Source organism: Oncorhynchus clarkii, chromosome 14 (assembly GCF_045791955.1).
Source record: "Oncorhynchus clarkii lewisi isolate Uvic-CL-2024 chromosome 14, UVic_Ocla_1.0, whole genome shotgun sequence".
NCBI classification, from domain to species: domain Eukaryota; kingdom Metazoa; phylum Chordata; class Actinopteri; order Salmoniformes; family Salmonidae; genus Oncorhynchus; species Oncorhynchus clarkii.
Window position 1 is genome coordinate 22,605,554 of NC_092160.1, and position 19,261 is coordinate 22,624,814.

General features: G+C 45.5%; 1 protein-coding gene across 1 annotated transcript in view; it reads left to right on the forward strand.

Annotated features, from left to right (window-relative positions):
- LOC139366026 (ecto-NOX disulfide-thiol exchanger 2-like) overlaps positions 1-19,261 on the forward strand; it is a 156,007-nt gene that overhangs the window by 35,625 nt on the left and 101,121 nt on the right. The gene's annotated exons all lie outside the window — the stretch shown is intronic.

The window sequence follows — 19,261 nt, forward strand, 5'->3', positions numbered from 1 at the left end:
AGGCTGTAACATGTAGAATAGTGACTTTTATTTATTGTCAGTCAGACGTCCATGGTTTCTAAAAAAACAGTGCGCCAAACAAACAGCTGACAACGGCAGATCAACATTTGGTGTGGTCCTATACTCTAAACATTTTAACTGACATGACAAATATGAATGCACCCTTCCCCTGTCTACTTTCAATCAAATGTATTTATAAAGTGATGTACATAAAGACAGCCTAAAACCCCAAACAGCAAGCAATGCAGAAAAACAGTGGCTAGGAAAAACTCCCTAGAAAAGCCGGAACCTAAGAAGAAGCCTAGAGAGGAACCAGGCTCTGAGGGGTTGCCAGTCCTCTTCTGGCTGTGCCGGGTGGAGATCATAAAAGAACATGGCCAAGATGTTCAAAAGTTCATAGATGACCAGCATGGTCAGATAATAATAACCACAGTGGTTGTAGAGGGTGCATCAAGTCAGCACCTCATGAATAAATGTCAGTTGGCTTTTCATAGCCGATCATTCAGTTGGAGACAGCAGGTGCGGTAGAGAGAGAGAGTCCAAAACAGCAGGTCCGGGACAGGTAGCATGTCCAGGGAACAGGTTCCACAGCCACAGGCAGAGCAGTTGAAACTGGAGCAGCAGCATGACCAGGAGGACTGGAGACAGCAAGGAGTAATCAGGTCAGGTAGTCCTGAGGCATGGTCCTAGGACTCCGTTCCTCCGATAGAAAGAGAGAAAGAGAGAACTAGAGAGAGAGAGAACTAGAGAGAGAATTAGAGGGAGCATACTTAAATTCACACAGGACACCAGATAAGACAGGATAAGTACTCCAGATATAACAGACTGACCCTAGCCCCCCGACACAAACTATTGCAGCATAAATACTGGAGGCTGAGACAGGAGGGGTCGGGAGACACTGTGGCCCTGTCCAATGATACCCCCAGACAGGGCCAAACAGGCAGGATAAAACCCCATCCACTTTGCCAAAGCACAGGCCCCACACCACTAGAGGAATATCTTCAACCACCAACCTACTACCCTGAGACAAGCTTGAGTATAGCCCACAAATCTCCCATGTGTGAACCCGAGGGGGGTGCCAACCAGGACAGGAAGATCACGTCAGTGACTCAACCCACTCAAGTGACGCACCCCTCCTAGGGATGGCATGGAAGAGCACCAGTAAGCAAGTGACTCAGCCCCTGTAATAGATTTAGCAGCAGAGAATCCCAGTGGAGAGAGGTCAACCGGCCAGGCAGAGACAGCAAGGGAGGTTCCTTGCTCCAGTACCTTTCCATTCACCTTCACACCCCTGGGCCAGACTACACTGAATCATAGGACCTACTGAAGAGATGAGTCTTCAATAAAGACTTTAAGGTCGAGACCGAGTCTGCGTCTCCCACATGGATAGGTAGACCATTCCATAAAAATTGAGCTCTATAGGAGAAAGATCTGCCTCCAACTATTTGCTTAGAAATTCTAGGGACAGTAAGGATGCTTGCGTCTTGTGACCGTAGCGTACGTGTAGGTATGTACGGCAGGACCAAATCGGAAAGATGGTTAGGAGCAAGTCCGTGTAATTAATTTTTTATTTTTTTATTTCACCTTTATTTAATCAGGTAGGCTAGTTGAGAACAAGTTCTCATTTACAACTGTGACCTGGCCAACACAAAGCAAAGCAGTGCAACACAAACACAGAGTTATACATGGGATAAACAAACATACAGTCAATAACACAATAGAAAGGTCTATATACAGTGTGTGCAAATGTAGTATGATTAGGGAGGTAAGGCAATAAATAGGCCATAGTGGGAAATAATTACAATTTAGCAATTAAACACAGGAGTGATAGATGTGCAGAAGATGAATGTGCAAGTAGAGATACTAGGGTGCAAAGGAGCAAAAAATACATAACAATATGGGGATGAGGTAGTTGGGTGGGCTATTTACAGATGGACTGTGTACAGGTGCAATGATCGGCAAGCTGCTCTGACAGCTGATGCTTAAAGTTAGTGAGGGGGATATAAGACTCCAGCTTCAGTGATTTTTGCAATTTGTTCCAGTCATTGGCAGCAGAGAACTGGAAGGAAAGGCAGCCGAACGAGGAGTTGGCATTGAGGATGACCAGTAAGGTATACCTTCTGGAGCACGTGCTACGGGTGGATGCTGCTATGGTGACCAGTGAGCTGAGATAAAGTGGGGCTTTACCTAGCAAATACTTATAGATTACCTGAAGCCAGTGGGTTTGGCGACGAATATGAAGCGAGGACCAGCCAATGAGATCATACAGGTTGCAGTGGTTGGTAGTATATGGGGCTTTGGTGACAAAACTAATGGCACTGTGATAGCAAATTGGATGTAGTCTGAGTAGAGTGTTGGAGGCTATTTTGTAAATGACATTGCCGAAGTCGAGGATTGGTAGGATAGTCAGTTTTACGAGGGTATGTTTGGCAGCATGAGTGACGGATGCTTCGTTGCAAAATAGGAAGTCGATTCTAGATTTCATTTTGGATTGGAGATGCTTAATGCAAGTCTGGAAGGAGAGAGTTTACAGTCTACCCAGACACCTAGGTATTTGTAGTTGTCAGAACCGTCCAGAGTAGTGATGCTAGACGGGCGGGTGGGTGCGGACAGTGAACGGTTGAGGAGCATGCATTTAGTTTTACTTGCATTTAAGAGCAGTTGGAGGCCACAGAAGGAGTGTTGTATGGCATTGAAGCTCATCTGGAGGTTGGTTAACAGTGTCCAAAGAAGGGCCAGAAGTATACAGAATGGTGTTGTCTGCGCCGGGTTGGATCAGAGAATCACCAGCAGCAAGAGCGGCATCATTGATGTATACAGAGAAGAGTCGGCCCGAGAATTGAACCCTGCGGGACCCCATAGAGACTGCCAGAGGTCCGGACAACAGGCACTCCGATTTGACACACTGAACTCTGAGAAGTAGTTGGTGAACCAGGCGAGGCAGTCATTTGAGAAACCAAGGTTGTTGAATCTGCTGATAAGAATGTGGTGATTGACAGAGTCGAAATCCTTGGCCAGGTCGATGAAGATGGCTGCACAGTATTGTCTCTTATCGATGGCGGTTATGACATCATTCAGGACCTTGAGGGTGGCTGAGGTGCACCCATGACCAGCTCAGAAACCAGATTGCATAGTGGAGAAGGTACGGTGGGATTTGAAATGGTCGGTGATCTGTTTGTTAACTTGTCTTTCGAAGACTTTAGAAAGGCAGGCTAGGACAGATATTGTTATTTTTGTATTTTACCCTTTATTTAACCAGGTAAGCTAGTTGAGAACAAGTTCTCATTTACAACTGCGACCTGGCCAAGATGATAAAACAAAGCAGTGCGGCACGAACAACACAGAGTTACACATGGACACACGTGTTGACTTTGGGGATGACCAGTGAGATACACCTGCTGGAGCGCGTGCTATGGGTGGGTGTTGTTCTCGTGACCAGTGAGCTGAGATAAGGCAGAGCTTTACCTAGCATAGACTTATGGAGCCCGATGGGTCTGGCGACGAATATGTAGCGACGGCCAGCCGACTGGAGCATACAGGTCGCAGTGGTGGGTGGTATAAGGGGCTTTGGTGACAAAACGGATGGCACTGTGATAGACTGCATCCAGTTTGCTGAGTAGAGTATTGGATGCTATTTTGTAGATGACGTCGCCAAAGTCGAGGATCGGTAGGATAGTCAGTTTTACTAGGGTAAGTTTTGCGGCTTGAGTGGAGGCATTGTTGTGAAATAGAAAGCCGATTCTAGATTTAATTTTGGATTGGAGATTAAGTCTGGAAGGAGAGTTTACAGTCTAGCCAGACACCTAGGTATTTGTAGTTGTCCACATATTCTAGGCCTGTATAGGTCTGTAACAGTTTGCGTCTAGAGTGTCTCCCCCTTTGCAGAGAGGGATGACTGCAGCAGCTTTCCAATCTTTTGGGATCTTAGATAATACAAAAGAGAGGTTGAACATGCTAGCAATAGGGTTTGCAACAATTGTGGATAATTTAAGATTGTCTAGCCCAGCTGATTTGTAGGGGTCCAGATTTTACAGCTCTTTCAGAACATCAGCTATCTGGATTTGTGTGAAGGAGAAATGGGGGAGGCTTGGCCAAGTTGCTGTGGGGGATGCAGATCTGTTGACCAGGGTAGGGGTAGCCAGGTGGAAAGCATGGCCAGCCGTTGAAAAATGCTTATTGAAATTCTCGATTATCATAGATTTATTGGTAGTGACAGTGTTTCCTAGCCTCAGTGCAGTGGGCAGCTGGGAGGAGGTGCTCTTATCTCCATGGACTTTACTGTGTCCCAGAACTTTTTGGAGTTTGTGCTACAGGATGCAAAATTCTGTTTGAAAAAGCTAGCCTTTGCTTTCCTAACTGACTGTGTATGTTGGTCCTTAACTTCCTTGAAAAGTTGCATATTGCGGGGGCTATGCAATGCTAATGCAGTACGCCACAGGATGTTTTTGTGCTGGTCAAGGGCAGTCAAGCCTGGAGTGAACCAAGGGATATATCTGTTCTTAGTTGTACATTTTTTGAATGGGGCATGCTTATTTAAGATGGTGAGGAAAGCACTTTTAAAGATTAACCAGGCATCCTCTACTGACGGAATGAGGTCAATATCCTTCCAGGATACCCGGGCCAGTTCGATTAGAAAGGCCTGCTTGCTGAAGTGTTTTAGGGAGCGTTTGATAGTGATGAGGGCTGTTCATTTGACCGTGGAACCATTACGGAACCAGACAATGAGGCAGTGGTCGCTGAGATCCTGGTTGAAGAGAGCAGAGGTGTATTTATAGGGCCGGTTGGTCAGGATGATATCTATGAGGTTGCCCGTGTTTACGGATTTAGGGTTGTACCTGGTAGATTCCATGATAATTTGTGTGAGATGGAGGGCATCTAGCTTAGATTGTAGGACGGCCAGGGTGCTAAACATATCCCAGTTTAGGTCACTTAACTGTACAAACTCTGAAGATAGATGGGGGGAAATCAATTCACATATGGTGTCCAGGTCACAGCTGGGGGCTGAGGGGGGTCTATAACAAGCGGCAACAGTGAGACTTATTTCTGGAAAGGTGGATTTTTAAAAGAAGATGCTCGAACTGTTTGGGCATAGACCTGGATAGCATGACAGAACTCTGCAGGCTAACTCCACACCCTTAGGCAGTTCTATCTTGGTAGAAAATGTTGTAGTTGCGGATGGAAATTTCAGAATTTTTGGTGGCCTTCCTAAGCCAGGATTCAGACATGGCTAGGACATCAGGGTTGGCGGAGTGTGCTTAAGCAGTGAATAAAACAAACTTAGGGAGGAGGCTTCTGATGTTAACATGCATGAAACCAAGGCTTTTACGGTTACAGAAGTCAACAAATGATAGCGGCTGGGGAATAGCAGTGGAACTGAGGGCTACAGGGCCGGGGTTAACCTCTACATCACCAGAAGAACAGAGGAGAACTAGGATATGGGTACGGCTAAAGGCTATAAGAACTGGTCGTCTAATGCATTGGGGACAGAGAATAAAAGGAGCAGATTTCTGGGCGTGGTAGAATAGATTCAAGGCATAATGTACAGACAAGGGAATGGTAGGATGTAAGTACAGTGTCGGTAAACCTAGGCGTTGAGTGACAATGAGAGAGGTTTCATTTCTGGAGGCACCAGTTAAGCCAGGTGAGGTCTCTGCATGTGTGTGGGGTGGGACAAAAGAACTAAGGCATTTTAAGTGGGACTCAGGGCTTTACAGCGAAATAAAACAATAACTAGCCAAGACAGCGGTAGACAAGACATATTGACATTAAAGAGGGGCAAAAAGCAATCACAGGTGTTGATCAGGAGAGCTAAGACAACAATGGGTAAATGGCAATGAATGGGCAGAGCGGCTCAGTTAGTTACATACAGGACCTGAGTTCGAGGCTGGGGCCGACAGGTAAACAAAATGAGGTACCGTGTTATTGAAACAGTCCAGGGAGCATCAGTTGTGTAGCCGAGTGATCATAGGGTCAAAAGAGCAGCAATAGGTGAGTCAGGGTGCCGTTCGGTAGTCACTACTACGCTAGGTGAGCAGGGGACACAGCGTTCAGAAAAGCTAGCGGACCGGGGCTAGTAGATGGTTCTTCGGCGACATCGTAACAGAATAGCCTGTTGAGACCCATCGGGCGATCACGTCGGCAGTCCAGTCATGATGTATCGGCGGGGCTCCGTGTCAACAAAAGGGTCCAGGCCAATTGGCATAGGAGTTATTGTATCCCTAGAATTAGTTGGTATATGGGCCTAGCTCGAGGCTAGCTCAAGGCTAGCTGGTGCTTGCTTGGGGACAGAGGCGTTAGCTAACAGTAGCCACTTGTTTGCAGCTAGCTAGCTGTGATGATCCGGTGTAATGATCCAGAGCAGCAGGAATCCAGTGATATGGTAGAGAGAAGCAGTCCGACATGCTCTGGGTTGATATCGAGCTGTGCAGACTGGCAGGTGTTGTCCGAGCTAAGACTGGCTGATGACCGGGAAAAAGGTGAAGGCCGCTAGCCGTGGCTAACAAAGACTAGTAGCTAGTTAGCTGGCTAGCTCCTGATTGAAGTTCCAGTTATAAGGAATAAAAATAGCAGATCTGTACCACATTGGGTGAGGTGGGTTGCAGGAAAGTATATTTAGTTCGTAGATAGAGAGTGAGACTAAGCTATATATGAAAAAGACTGGCTATTTATAAGACACGGGAACAAGACAAAGACAAATGCACATATCCTACTGCAACGCCATCTTGGAAATTTGGTAATGCTTTTAGTAATGCTTTGTAGGTTAGCAGTAAAACCTTGAAATCAGCCCTAGCCTTAACAGGAAGCCAGTGTAGAGAGGCTAGCACTGGAGTAATTTGATCACATTTTGGGGTTCTAGTCAAGATTCTAGTAGCCGTTTTTAGCACTAACTGAAGTTTATTTAGTACTTTATCCGGTAGCCGGAAAGTAGAGCATTGCAGTAGTCTATTCTAGAAATGACAAAAGCATGGATACATTTTTCTACATCATTTTTGGACAGAAAGTTTCAGATCTTTGCAATGTTAAGAAGATGGAAAAAAGCCATTCTTGAAATATTCTTGATATGTTCGTCAAAACAGAGTAACACCGAGGTCCTTCACAGTTTTATTTGTGATGACTGTACAGCCATCTTGATTAATTGTCAGATCCAACAGAAGATCTTTGTTTCTTGAGACCTAGAACTAGCATCTGTTTTGTACGAGTTTAAATGTAAAAAAATTGCCTCAATCCACTTCTTTATGTTGTAAACATAAGCTTCCATGGAGGGCAATTTTGGGGCTTCACCATGTTTCATTGAAATGTACAGCTGTGTATCGTCCCCATAGCAGTGAAAGTTAACATTATGTTTCCGAATGACATCACCAAGAGGTCAAATATATAGTGAAAAAAATAGTGGTCCTAAAACGGAACCTTGAGGATCACCGAAATGTACAGTTGATTTGTCAGAAGACAAAACCTCAGAGACAAACTGATATCTTTCTGACAGATAAGATCTAAACCAGGCCAGAACTTGTCCATGTAGACCAATTTGGGTTTCCAATCTCTCCAAAAGAATGTGGTGATCGACTGAATCAAAAGCAGCACTAAGGTCTAGGAGCACGAGGAGAGATTCAGAGCCTTAGTCTGATGCCATTAAAAGGTAATTTACTACCTTCACTGGTGCAGTCGCAGTGCTACCTTCTCTATTACCTGAGTGCTGACTATGACTGAAACCAGCTCAGGGTTCATCTCTCTCCTCACAGTTAATTTATGCAGCCATAAGCCTTCTCTTCCTCTCTCCTGCATTGTAAATGTCAATATTGACTCCAGTGATCTGGTCTAAAATGCAAGGGAATGAAAAGGTGTCAAGGTCTCTGTGTAACTGATCTGGCCCAGGGAAGTTCTGCAGGGCCTTATCGTCTCCACATTACAATTCTGACAGCTTATAAACTCTCCAGCATAGCAGTAGGTGTTATGGGTACACACACACACATTCTAAACAGATACACACATGCACACATGCACACCCACCCACCCAAACACAAACACACACCTCGCAGACACACATGGATAGCACCAGACAGCTAAAAAGCCGCTCAGGAATGGATTGTTTGACACTGTTGCTTGTGTGAGACTCACTGGATATAGAGGGAGAAACTGATCTACGTTCACATCTCCTCAGAGAGAAAGAAAGCGCGAGAGAGGGAGAGGAGGGAAGGGGGAATAGAGAGAGAGGTGGAGAGGGAGAGAAGGTGGAGAAAGAGATAAAGAGGGAGAGAGATAGAGAGAGATGGGGGAGGGAGGGAGACAGGGCGTGGGGGAAAAGAGAGGGACGTGGAGGGAGAGAGAAAGCGAGAGAGAGGTAGAGAGAGAGGGAGATAGGGGAAGAGAGAGAGATATGGGGAGGGAAGGGGAAAGAGAGACTTGTGAGTGTAGTGATTACTGTACATTTGGTTTATTTTACTTTTGTTTATTATCTAGTTCACTTGCTTTGGCAATGTAAACATTGTTTCACATGCCAATAAAGCCCCTTAAATTGAAATGTAATTGAATCGAGAGAAGAGAGAGGGGGGTTGGATGGGGAGGGAGGGGGAAGAGAGAGGGGGGAGAAAGAGGGAGGGAGATATAAAGGGAGATGGGGTGAGAGAGAGGATGTGAGACAAAGCGAGGGGGTTGAGAGAGGGGGAGAGAGAGCGAGAGAGAGGATGAGAGCGAGAGAGGGAGTGAGGCTCCATCTGTAATAGGCGGAGTGACCTCTGTGAAGACAGAGCCTCCATCTGTAATAGGCGGAGTGACCTCTGCATAAACAAGACACTGTGGTGTGTAAAACATGCCAGGCTGCAATTTCGATGCACCCTCCACCTCTCCTCTCATTCTCTTTTATTTTCTCCACTCATCCCCTCCTTCTTTTGGGGTCACGTCCAGTTAATTATCTGACTACCTCGGTGTCTTTGTGTTCATGTCAGCCAGGCTATGCATCATGTCATACACCACATACGTTTAATGCTAACCTTTATATAGTGTTAAGCTTGTGATATCCCGGGAGGTCTACCCGGGGGGGTTGGTGATAGAGGGGAGGTACGTGCCGCGACGTTGGCTCCCTCTGCTGGGCGTTCACGGGCTGGGCACTACGACGATGATCGCCCAAGTACAGGTAATTAGTGGAGTGTGCCAACCAGCCATGCAGGCCACATAAAGGGAGCACCGTGGCATACTGTGAGGGAAGACCGAGAGAGACACGGAGCAGACTGAGTAAAACCTCCATTATTTTGTTGTTATGTTTATTTTGTTGCCTAGTTAAGTCGTGTTTTCTGACTAGAACCTCCCTGTCTCTCAACCCGAGCGTACAGAGATTACCATAGAGGAGCCGGTGGCTCAGTTTATCCTCAGCAAGCAGAAGCAACAGGCTCTCCAGGAGCAAGCGCTGGAGGAGCAGAGCCACAAAACCTCAGACTGGAAGCGGAGATATGGTGGGATGGCTCAGGAGTCTAGCCCGAATCCGTTCCTGGTCAAGTTAATGGAGGAAGATGCAGAGATGTATTTGTGCACCTTCGAGAGGACGATGCAGAGGGAAGGATGGCCCAAGCCCACTAGCCTTTTGGCACCCTTTCTCTCCGGGAAGGCCCAGAAGGCCTCCTTCGACCTGAACGCCGACCAGGCAGCGAATTATGAGGAACTCAAACGTGAGATCCTGAGCCATTATGGATTCAGCCTTGCATGCCGTGCACAAATGTTCCACGACGGGGCCTTTCACTCCACCCTCTCCCCTCACGCTCAGATGAGCAACCTGGTGCACCTGACCATGGGCTGGCTACTGACCGACATACCGTCCCTCCCGATAATCGATAAGGTCATCCTGGATCGGTACCTATGGGCCCTGCCATACGAGATGAGGAAGGCGGCGAGCATGCAGAAACCCCAGAACCTAGAGGAATTGCTGATCGTGGTGGAAACCCACCAGAACACCCAGGACCTGCTAAAAGGAGCCTGGGCGGAGAGAGTGGATGCGGGGAAGAGTAAGAAATGCACCTAGAGAGGCGAGGGCCTGAAGGGGGCCCGGACGGAACCAGCCAAGGCCGTGAAGCAGGAGGGAGACCTGAAGCGACGAGGATATCTACTGCTGGACCTAGATCAGAGGAGCTGCTCCCTGGTGAGACAAAACTGTGACTGGTAAAAAGTGCTCTTCACTGACCAGTCCTGTCTGGTCCAGCGACGGTGGTTTGGTACCCATAGGCAACATTGTTGCCGGTGATGTCTGGTGAGGACCTGCCTTAAAGCAGGCCTACAAGCCCTCAGTCCAGCCTCTCTCAACCTATTGTGGACAGTCTGAGCACTGATTGAGGGATTGTGCGTTCCTGGTGTACCTGTCCCGCAGATGTGATGTTGGGATGTACCGATCCTGTGCAGGTGTTACACATGGTCTGCCACTGTGAGGACGATCAGTGGTCCGTCCTGTCTCACTGTAGCGCTGTCTTAGGCGTCTCACAGTACGGACATTGCAATTTATTGCCCTGGCCACATTTTCAGTCCTCATGTATCCTTGCAGCATGCCTAAGGCACGTTCATGCAAATGAGCAGGGACCCTGGGCATCTTTTTTTTGTGTTTTTCCAGAGTCAGTAGAAAGGCCTCGTTAGTGTCCTAAGTTTTCATAACTGTGACCTTAATTGCCTACCGTCTGTAAGCTGTTAGTGTCTTAACGATGCATGTTCATTAATTGTTTATGGGTCATTGAACAAGCATGGGAAACAGTGTTTAAACCCTTTACAGTGAAGATCCAAAGTTATTTGGATTTTTAAGAATTATCTTTGAAAGACAGGGTCCTGAAAAAGGGATGTTTGTTTTTTTTGCAGAGTTTAGTTTGATACTTGTATCAGCAAAGAACAATAAATAATACCAAGGTAAACTGTAGTAACTGCAGCCCAAAGCTCAGTGAAACCAATGTAGAAAGAACAAACTGACATTGGTGTTTGCAGTTACTATTTTTTTCCCTAGGTTTCACTAACATTTTCCAGTTACTGCAAACATGACCCCCCCATTTTCTCCAAAACACAACACAGTGGACAGGACAGTTGTCCAGATGATAAAGCATGTATTTCATGTATCAAGTGTAAACAACTCATTTTTGACCAACTGTGCAGTTACTGCTCTTTTGCTTGTTAGGGCAGTACAACATACAGTCTTAGAAATTGCCTGTCTTTGATCGAACGATATTTCTATGAAAATGCAGCATTTTATGCCGTGAGAATAACATATTACATTTTAAGTACATTTGTGTGTGTGTGTGTGTGTGTGTGTGTGTGTGTGTGTGTGTGTGTGTGTGTGTGTGTGTGTGTGTGTGTGTGTGCGTGTGCGTGTGACAGCAAAACCAAATGTGTGTGTGAGAGAGGCAATGAACGGACCCACTGGGCAAAAACTGGTTGAAACAACATTGTTTCCATGGTCATTTCAACCCAAAAACATATGTAGTGAAGTTGAATTAACGCGAATAACAAATTAGATTTTCAAATGTCCTCTTTTTTTTGCCCAACTGTTAATGTATATTCAATTACATGGTGAGTTTTTGTGTTGATTTCACAATGAATTCACATTGGTTGACAACTCAACCAAATGTAAATGAAAACTAGAAGTTGAAGTGACGTCCGTGCTCGGTGGGGAGCTCTTTATACTGTAGCACAAGCACAAAAGAGCTTGGGTTTTATTGTATAATGTAATGGTGGGCAAAGTTTAAATGGAGTTGAAAGTGACAACACCACCCCCCCCCCACCACAGTATCATGAAGAAATTACACACACACACACACACACACACACACACACGAAATCAGAAATTTACATTCACCTTAGCCAAATACGTTTAAACTCAGTTTTCAAAATTCCTGACATTTAATCCTAGTCAAAATTCCTGACATTTAATCCTAGTCAAAATTCCCTGTCTTAAATCAGTTAGGATCACCACTTTATTTTAAGAATGTGAAATGTCAGAATATTAGAAGAGAGAATGATTTATTTCAGCTTTTATTACTTTCATCACATTCCCAGTGGGTCAGAAGTTTACATATACTCAATTAGTATTTGGTAGCATTGCTTTTAAATAGATTTTAACTTGGGTCAAATGTGTCGGGTAGCCTTCCACAATAAGTTGGGTGAATTTTGACCCATTCCATCTGACAGAGTTGGTGTAACGGAGTCATGTTTGTTGGCCTCCTTGCTCATACACGGCGGCAGGGTAGCCTAGTGGTTAGAGTGTTGGACTAGTAACTGGAAGGTTGCAAGTTCAAACCCCCGAGCTGTCGTTCTGCCCCTGAACCCACTGTTCCTAGGCAGTCATTGAAAATAAGAATTTGTTCTTAACTGACTTACCTAGTTAAATAAAGATGAAGTGAAACATGCTTTTTCAGTTCTGCCCACACATTTTCTATGGAATGGAGGACAGGGCTTTGTGATGACCACTTCAATACCTTGACTTGATTGTCCTTAAGCCATTTTGCCACAACTTTGAGGTAGGCTTGGGGTCATTGTCCATTTGGAAGACCCATTTGCGACCAAGCTTTAGCCTCCTGACTGATGTCTTGAGATGTTGCTTCAATATATCCACATAATTGTCCTACCTCATGATGCCATTTGTTTTGTGAAGTGCACCAGTCCCTGCTGCAGCATAGCACCCCCAAAACATGATGCTGCCACACCCGTGCTTCACGGTTGGGATGGTGTTCTTCGGCTTGCAAGCCTCCCCCTTTTTCCTCCAAACATAACGATGGTCATTATGGACAAACATATCTATTTTTATTTCATCAGACCAGAGGATATTTCTCCAAAAAGTACAATCTTTGTCCCCATGTGCATTTGCAAACCGTAGTCTAGTTTTGGAGCAGTGGCTTCTTCCTTGCTGAGCGGCATTTCATGATATAAGACTTTTACTGTGGATATAGATATTTTTGTACCCGTTTCCTCCAGCATCTTCACAAGGTCCTTTGCTGTTGTTCTGGGATTGATTTGCACTTTTCGCACCAAAGTATGTTCATCTCTAGGAGACAGAACGTGTCTCCTTCCTGAGCGGTATGACGGCTGCGTGGTCCCATGGTATTTATACTTGCGTACTATTGTTTGTACAGATGAACATGGTACCTTCAAGCATTTGGAAATTGCTCCCAAGGATGAACCAGACTTGTGGAGGTCTCCAATATTTTTTTCTGATGTCTGTCACGTTCTGACCTTAGTTCCTTTTTTATGTCTCTGTTTTAGTTTGGTCAGGGCGTGAGTTGGGTGGGCATTCTATGTTTTCGTTCCAGGTTTTGTATTTCGGTGTTTGGCCTGGTATGGTTCCCAATCAGAGGCAGCTGTCGATTGTTGTCTCTGATTGAGATCAATACTTAGTGGGAAAACAGGCTACCTATGATTTGTGGGTAGTTATTTTCTGTTTAGTGTGTTGTTTCACCTGACAGGACTGTTTTGTTTCTTTCATTCACGTTGTTATTTTGTTTTGTGTGTTCAGTTCTAATAAATTTACATGGGCACTTACCACGCTGCATATTGGTCCGATCCTTCCTACTCCTCCTCAGACGAAGAGGAGAAAGTTACAATGTCTTGGCAGATTTCTTTTGATTTTCCCATGATGTCAAGCAAAGAGGCACTGAATTTGAAGGTAGGCCTTGAAATACATCCACAGGTACACCTCCAATTGGCTCAAATGATGTCAATTAGCCTATCAGAAACTTCTAAAGCCATGACATCGTTATCAGGCATTTTCCAAGCTGTTTAAAGGCACAGTCAACTTAGTGTATGTAAACTTCTGATCCACTGGAATTGTGATACAGCGAATTATAAGTGAAATAATCTGTCTGTAAACAATTGTTGGAAAAATTACTTGTGTCATGCACAAAGTAGATGTCCTAACAGACTTGCCAAATCTAAAGTTTAACAAGAAATTTAGTGACTCCAACCTAATTTTTAATGACTCCAACCTAAGAGTATGTAAACTTCTGACTTCAACTGTATATACAGTGTGGCAAAAAGTATTTAGTCAGCCACCAATTGTGCAAGTTCTCCCACTTAAAAAGATGAGAAAGGCCTGTAATTTTCATCATAGGTACACTTCAACTATAACAGACAAAATTAGAAAAAAAATCGAGAAAATCACATTGCCTCCTGAGTGGGACTAGAAGTCTACTCCGAATACCTCCTCTCCTGCGGCGTCTTGAAGCAGCCTCTGGGATAAGTTGAATAGCCTTGGGGGGTACGAACAAAGGATACAATTCAGGAAAGTCATATTTCTGGTCAAAATGCTGGTGAGTTACCTCTGCTCTAATATCCAAAAGATATTTCTGGCTGTATGTAATAATGCAAAAAACATTCTGAGCTAATAATGTGAGAAATAACACACACACACACAAAATACATACTGCATAGTCGCTTAGGAGCCAGGAACCAGGTGACCATGTCTATTGGCGCCATCTTCAGAGCAGGACTGAGGATGGGGTTGGGGCTGGTTAGGGCTGAGGATGGGGTTGAGGCTGGTTAAATCAAATCAAATCAAATTTTTATTTGTCACATACACATGGTTAGCAGATGTTAATGCGAGTGTAGCGAAATGCTTGTGCTTCTAGTTCCGACAATGCAGTAATAACAAGTAATCTAACTAACAATTCCAAAACTACTGTCTTGTACACAGTGTAAGGGGATAAAGAATATGTACATAAGGATATATGAATGAGTGATGGTACAGAGCAGCATAGGCAAGATACAGTAGATGGTATCGAGTACAGTATGTACAAATAAGATGAGTATGTAAACAAAGTGGCATAGTTTAAAGTGGCTAGTGATACATGTATTACATAAGGATACAGTCGATGATATAGAGTACAGTATATACGTATGCATATGAGATGAATAATGTAGGGTAAGTAACATTATATAAGGTAGCATTGTTTAAAGTGGCTAGTGATATATTTACATCATTTCCCATCAATTCCCATTATTAAAGTGGCTGGAGTTGAGTCAGTGTCAGTGTGTTGGCAGCAGCCACTCAGTGTTAGTGGTGGCTGTTTAACAGTCTGATGGCCTTGAGATAGAAGCTGTTTTTCAGTCTCTCGGTCCCAGCTTTGATGCACCTGTACTGACCTCGCCTTCTGGATGATAGCGGGGTGAACAGGCAGTGGCTCGGGTGGTTGATGTCCTTGATGATCTTTATGGCCTTCCTGTGACATCGGGTGGTGTAGGTGTCCTGGAGGGCAGGTAGTTGCCCCCGGTGATGCGTTGCGCAGACCTCACTACCCTCTGGAGAGCCTTACGGTTGAGGGCGGTGCAGTTGCCATACCAGGCGGTGATACAGCCCGCCAGGATGCTCTCGATTGTGCATCTGTAGAAGTTTGTGAGTGCTTTTGGTGACAAGCCGAATTTCTTCAGCCTCCTGAGGTTGAAGAGGCGCTGCTGCGCCTTCTTCACGATGCTGTCTGTGTGAGTGGACCAATTCAGTTTGTCTGTGATGTGTATGCCGAGGAACTTAAAACTTGCTACCCTCTCCACTACTGTTCCATCGATGTGGATAGGGGGGTGTTCCCTCTGCTGTTTCCTGAAGTCCACAATCATCTCCTTAGTTTTGTTGACGTTGAGTGTGAGGTTATTTTCCTGACACCACACTCCGAGGGCCCTCACCTCCTCCCTGTAGGCCGTCTCGTCGTTGTTGGTAATCAAGCCTACCACTGTTGTGTCGTCCGCAAACTTGATGATTGAGTTGGAGGCGTGCGTGGCCACGCAGTCGTGGGTGAACAGGGAGTACAGGAGAGGGCTCAGAACGCACCCTTGTGGGGCCCCAGTGTTGAGGATCAGCGGGGAGGAGATGTTGTTGCCTACCCTCACCACCTGGGGGCGGCCCTTCAGGAAGTCCAGTACCCAGTTGCACAGGGCGGGGTCGAGACCCAGGGTCTCGAGCTTGATGACGAGCTTGGAGGGTACTATGGTGTTGAATGCCGAGCTGTAGTCGATGAACAGCATTCTCAAATAGGTACAGTGCCTTGCAAAAGTATTCGGCCCCCTTGAACTTTGCAACCTTTTGCCACATTTCAGGCTTCAAACATAAAGATATAAAACTGTATTTTTTTTAAAAGATTTAACAACAAGTGGGACACAATCATGAAGTGGAACGACATTTATTGGATATTTCAAACTTTTTTAACAAATCAAAAACTGAAAAATTGGGCGTGCAAAATTATTCAGCCCCTTTACTTTCAGTGCAGCAAACTCTCTCCAGAAGTTCAGTGAGGATCTCTGAATGATCCAATGTTGACCTAAATGACTAATGATGATAAATACAATTCACCTGTGTGTAATCAAGTCTCCGTATAAATGCACCTGCACTGTGATAGTCTCAGAGGTCCGTTAAAAGCGCAGAGAGCATCATGAAGAACAAGGAACACACCAGGCAGGTCCGAGATACTGTTGTGAAGAAGTTTAAAGCCGGATTTGGATACAAAAATATTTCCCAAGCTTTAAACATCCCAAGGAGCACTGTGCAAGCGGTAATATTGAAATGGAAGGAGTATCAGACCACTGCAAATCTACCAAGACCTGGCCGTCCCTCTAAACTTTCAGCTCATACAAGGAGAAGACTGATCAGAGATGCAGCCAAGAGGCCCATGATCACTCTGGATGAACTGGAGTGATCTACAGCTGAGGTGGGAGACTCTGTCCATAGGACAACAATCAGTCGTATATTGCACAAATCTGGCCTTTATGGAAGTGGCAAGAAGAAAGCCATTTCTTAAAGATATCCACAAAAAGTGTCGTTTAAAGTTTGCCACAAGCCACCTGGGAGACACTCCAAACATGTGGAAGAAGGTGCTCTGGTCAGATGAAACCAAAATTGAACTTTTTGGCAACAATGCAAAACGTTATGTTTGGCGTAAAAGCAACACAGCTGAACACACCATCCCCACTGTCAAACATGGTGGTGGCAGCATCATGGTTTGGGCCTGCTTTTCTTCAGCAGGGACAGGGAAGATGGTTAAAATTGATGGGAAGATGGATGGAGCCAAATACAGGACCATTCTGGAAGAAAACCTGATGGAGTCTGCAAAAGACCTGAGACTGGGACGGAGATTTGTCTTCCAACAAGACAATGATCCAAAACATAAAGCAAAATCTACAATGGAATGGTTCAAAAATAAACATATCCAGGTGTTAGAATGGCCAAGTCAAAGTCCAGACCTGAATTCAATCGAGAATCTGTGGAAAGAACTGAAAACTGCTGTTCACAAATGCTCTCCATCCAACCTCACTGAGCTCGAGCTGTTTTGCAAGGAGGAATGGGAAAAAATTTCAGTCTCTCGATGTGCAAAACTGATAGAGACATACCCCAAGCGACTTACAGCTGTAATCGCAGCAAAAGGTGGCGCTACAAAGTATTAACTTAAGGGGGCTGAATAATTTTGCACGCCCAATTTTTCAGTTTTTGATTTGTTAAAAAAGTTTGAAATATCCAATAAATGTCGTTCCACTTCATGATTGTGTCCCACTTGTTGTTGATTCTTCACAACAAAATGCAGTTTTATATCTTTATGTTTGAAGCCTGAAATGTGGCAAAAGGTCGCAAAGTTCAAGGGGGCCGAATACTTTCGCAAGGCACTGTATTCTTCTTGTCCAGATGGGTTAGGGCAGTGTGCAGTGTGGTTGAGATTGCATCGTCTGTGGACCTATTTTGGCGGTAAGCAAATTGGAGTGGGTCTAGGGTGTCAGGTAGGGTGGAGGTGATATGGTCCTTGACTAGTCTCTCAAAGCACTTCATGATGACGGATGTGAGTGCTACGGGGCGGTAGTCGTTTAGCTCAGTTACCTTAGCTTTCTTGGGAACAGGAACAATGGTGGCCCTCTTGAAGCATGTGGGAACAGCAGACTGGTATAGGGATTGATTGAATATGTCCGTAAACACACCGGCCAGCTGGTCTGCGCATGCTCTGAGGGCGCGGCTGGGGATGCCGTCTGGGCCTGCAGCCTTGCGAGGGTTAACACGTTTAAATGTCTTACTCACCTCGGCTGCAGTGAAGGAGAGACCGCATGTTTTCGTTGCAGGCCGTGTATTGTCCTCAAAGCGGGCAAAAAAGTTATTTAGTCTGCCTGGGAGCAAGACATCCTGGTCTGTGACTGGGCTGGATTTCTTCCTGTAGTCCGTGATTGACTGTAGACCCTGCCACATGCCTCTTGTGTCTGAGCCGTTGAATTGAGATTCTACTTTGTCTCTGTACTGGCGCTTAGCTTGTTTGATAGCCTTGCGGAGGGAATAGCTGCACTGTTTGTATTCGGTCATGTTACCAGACACCTTGCCCTGATTAAAAGCAGTGGTTCGCGCTTTCAGTTTCACACGAATGCTGCCATCAATCCACGGTTTCTGGTTAGGGAATGTTTTAATCGTTGCTATGGGAACGACATCTTCAACGCACGTTCTAATGAACTCGCACACCGAATCAGCGTATTCGTCAATGTTGTTATCTGACGCAATACGAAACATCTCCCAGTCCACGTGATGGAAGCAGTCTTGGAGTGTGGAGTCAGCTTGGTCGGACCAGCGTTGGACAGACCTCAGCGTGGGAGCCTCTTGTTTTAGTTTCTGTCTGTAGGCAGGGATCAACAAAATGTAGTCGTGGTCAGCTTTTCCGAAAGGGGGGCGGGGCAGGGCCTTATATGCGTCGCGGAAGTTAGAGTAACAATGATCCAAGGTCTGCTCGGATTTCATCAACCTTGTTGTCAAGAGACTGGACATTGGCAAGAAGAATGCTAGGGAGTGGTGCACGATGTGCCCGTCTCCGGAGTCTGACCAGAAGACCGCCTCGTTTCCCTCTCTTTCGGAGTCGTTTTTTTGGGTCGCTGCATAGGATCCACTCCGTTGTCCTGTTTGTAAGGCAGAACACAGAATCCGCGTCGCGAAAAACATATTCTTGGTCGTACTGATGGTGAGTTGACGCTGATCTTATATTCAGTAGTTCTTCTCGACTGTATGTAATGAAACCTAAAATGACCTGGGGTACTAATGTAAGAAATAACACGTAAAAAAACAAAAAACTGCATAGTTTCCTAGGAACGTGAAGCGAGGCGGCCATCTCTGTCGGCGCCGGAAGAGGAACAGGGGTTGGGGTTGGTTAGATAGGTCTGAGGATGGGGTTGGGGTTGGTTAGATAGGGCTGAAGATGGGGCTGGTTAGTTAGTACTGAGGATGGAGTTAGTGCTGATTATTTAGGGCTGAGGATGGGGTTGGTGCTGGTTAGTTAGGCCTGAAGATGGGGTTGGGCCTGGTTAG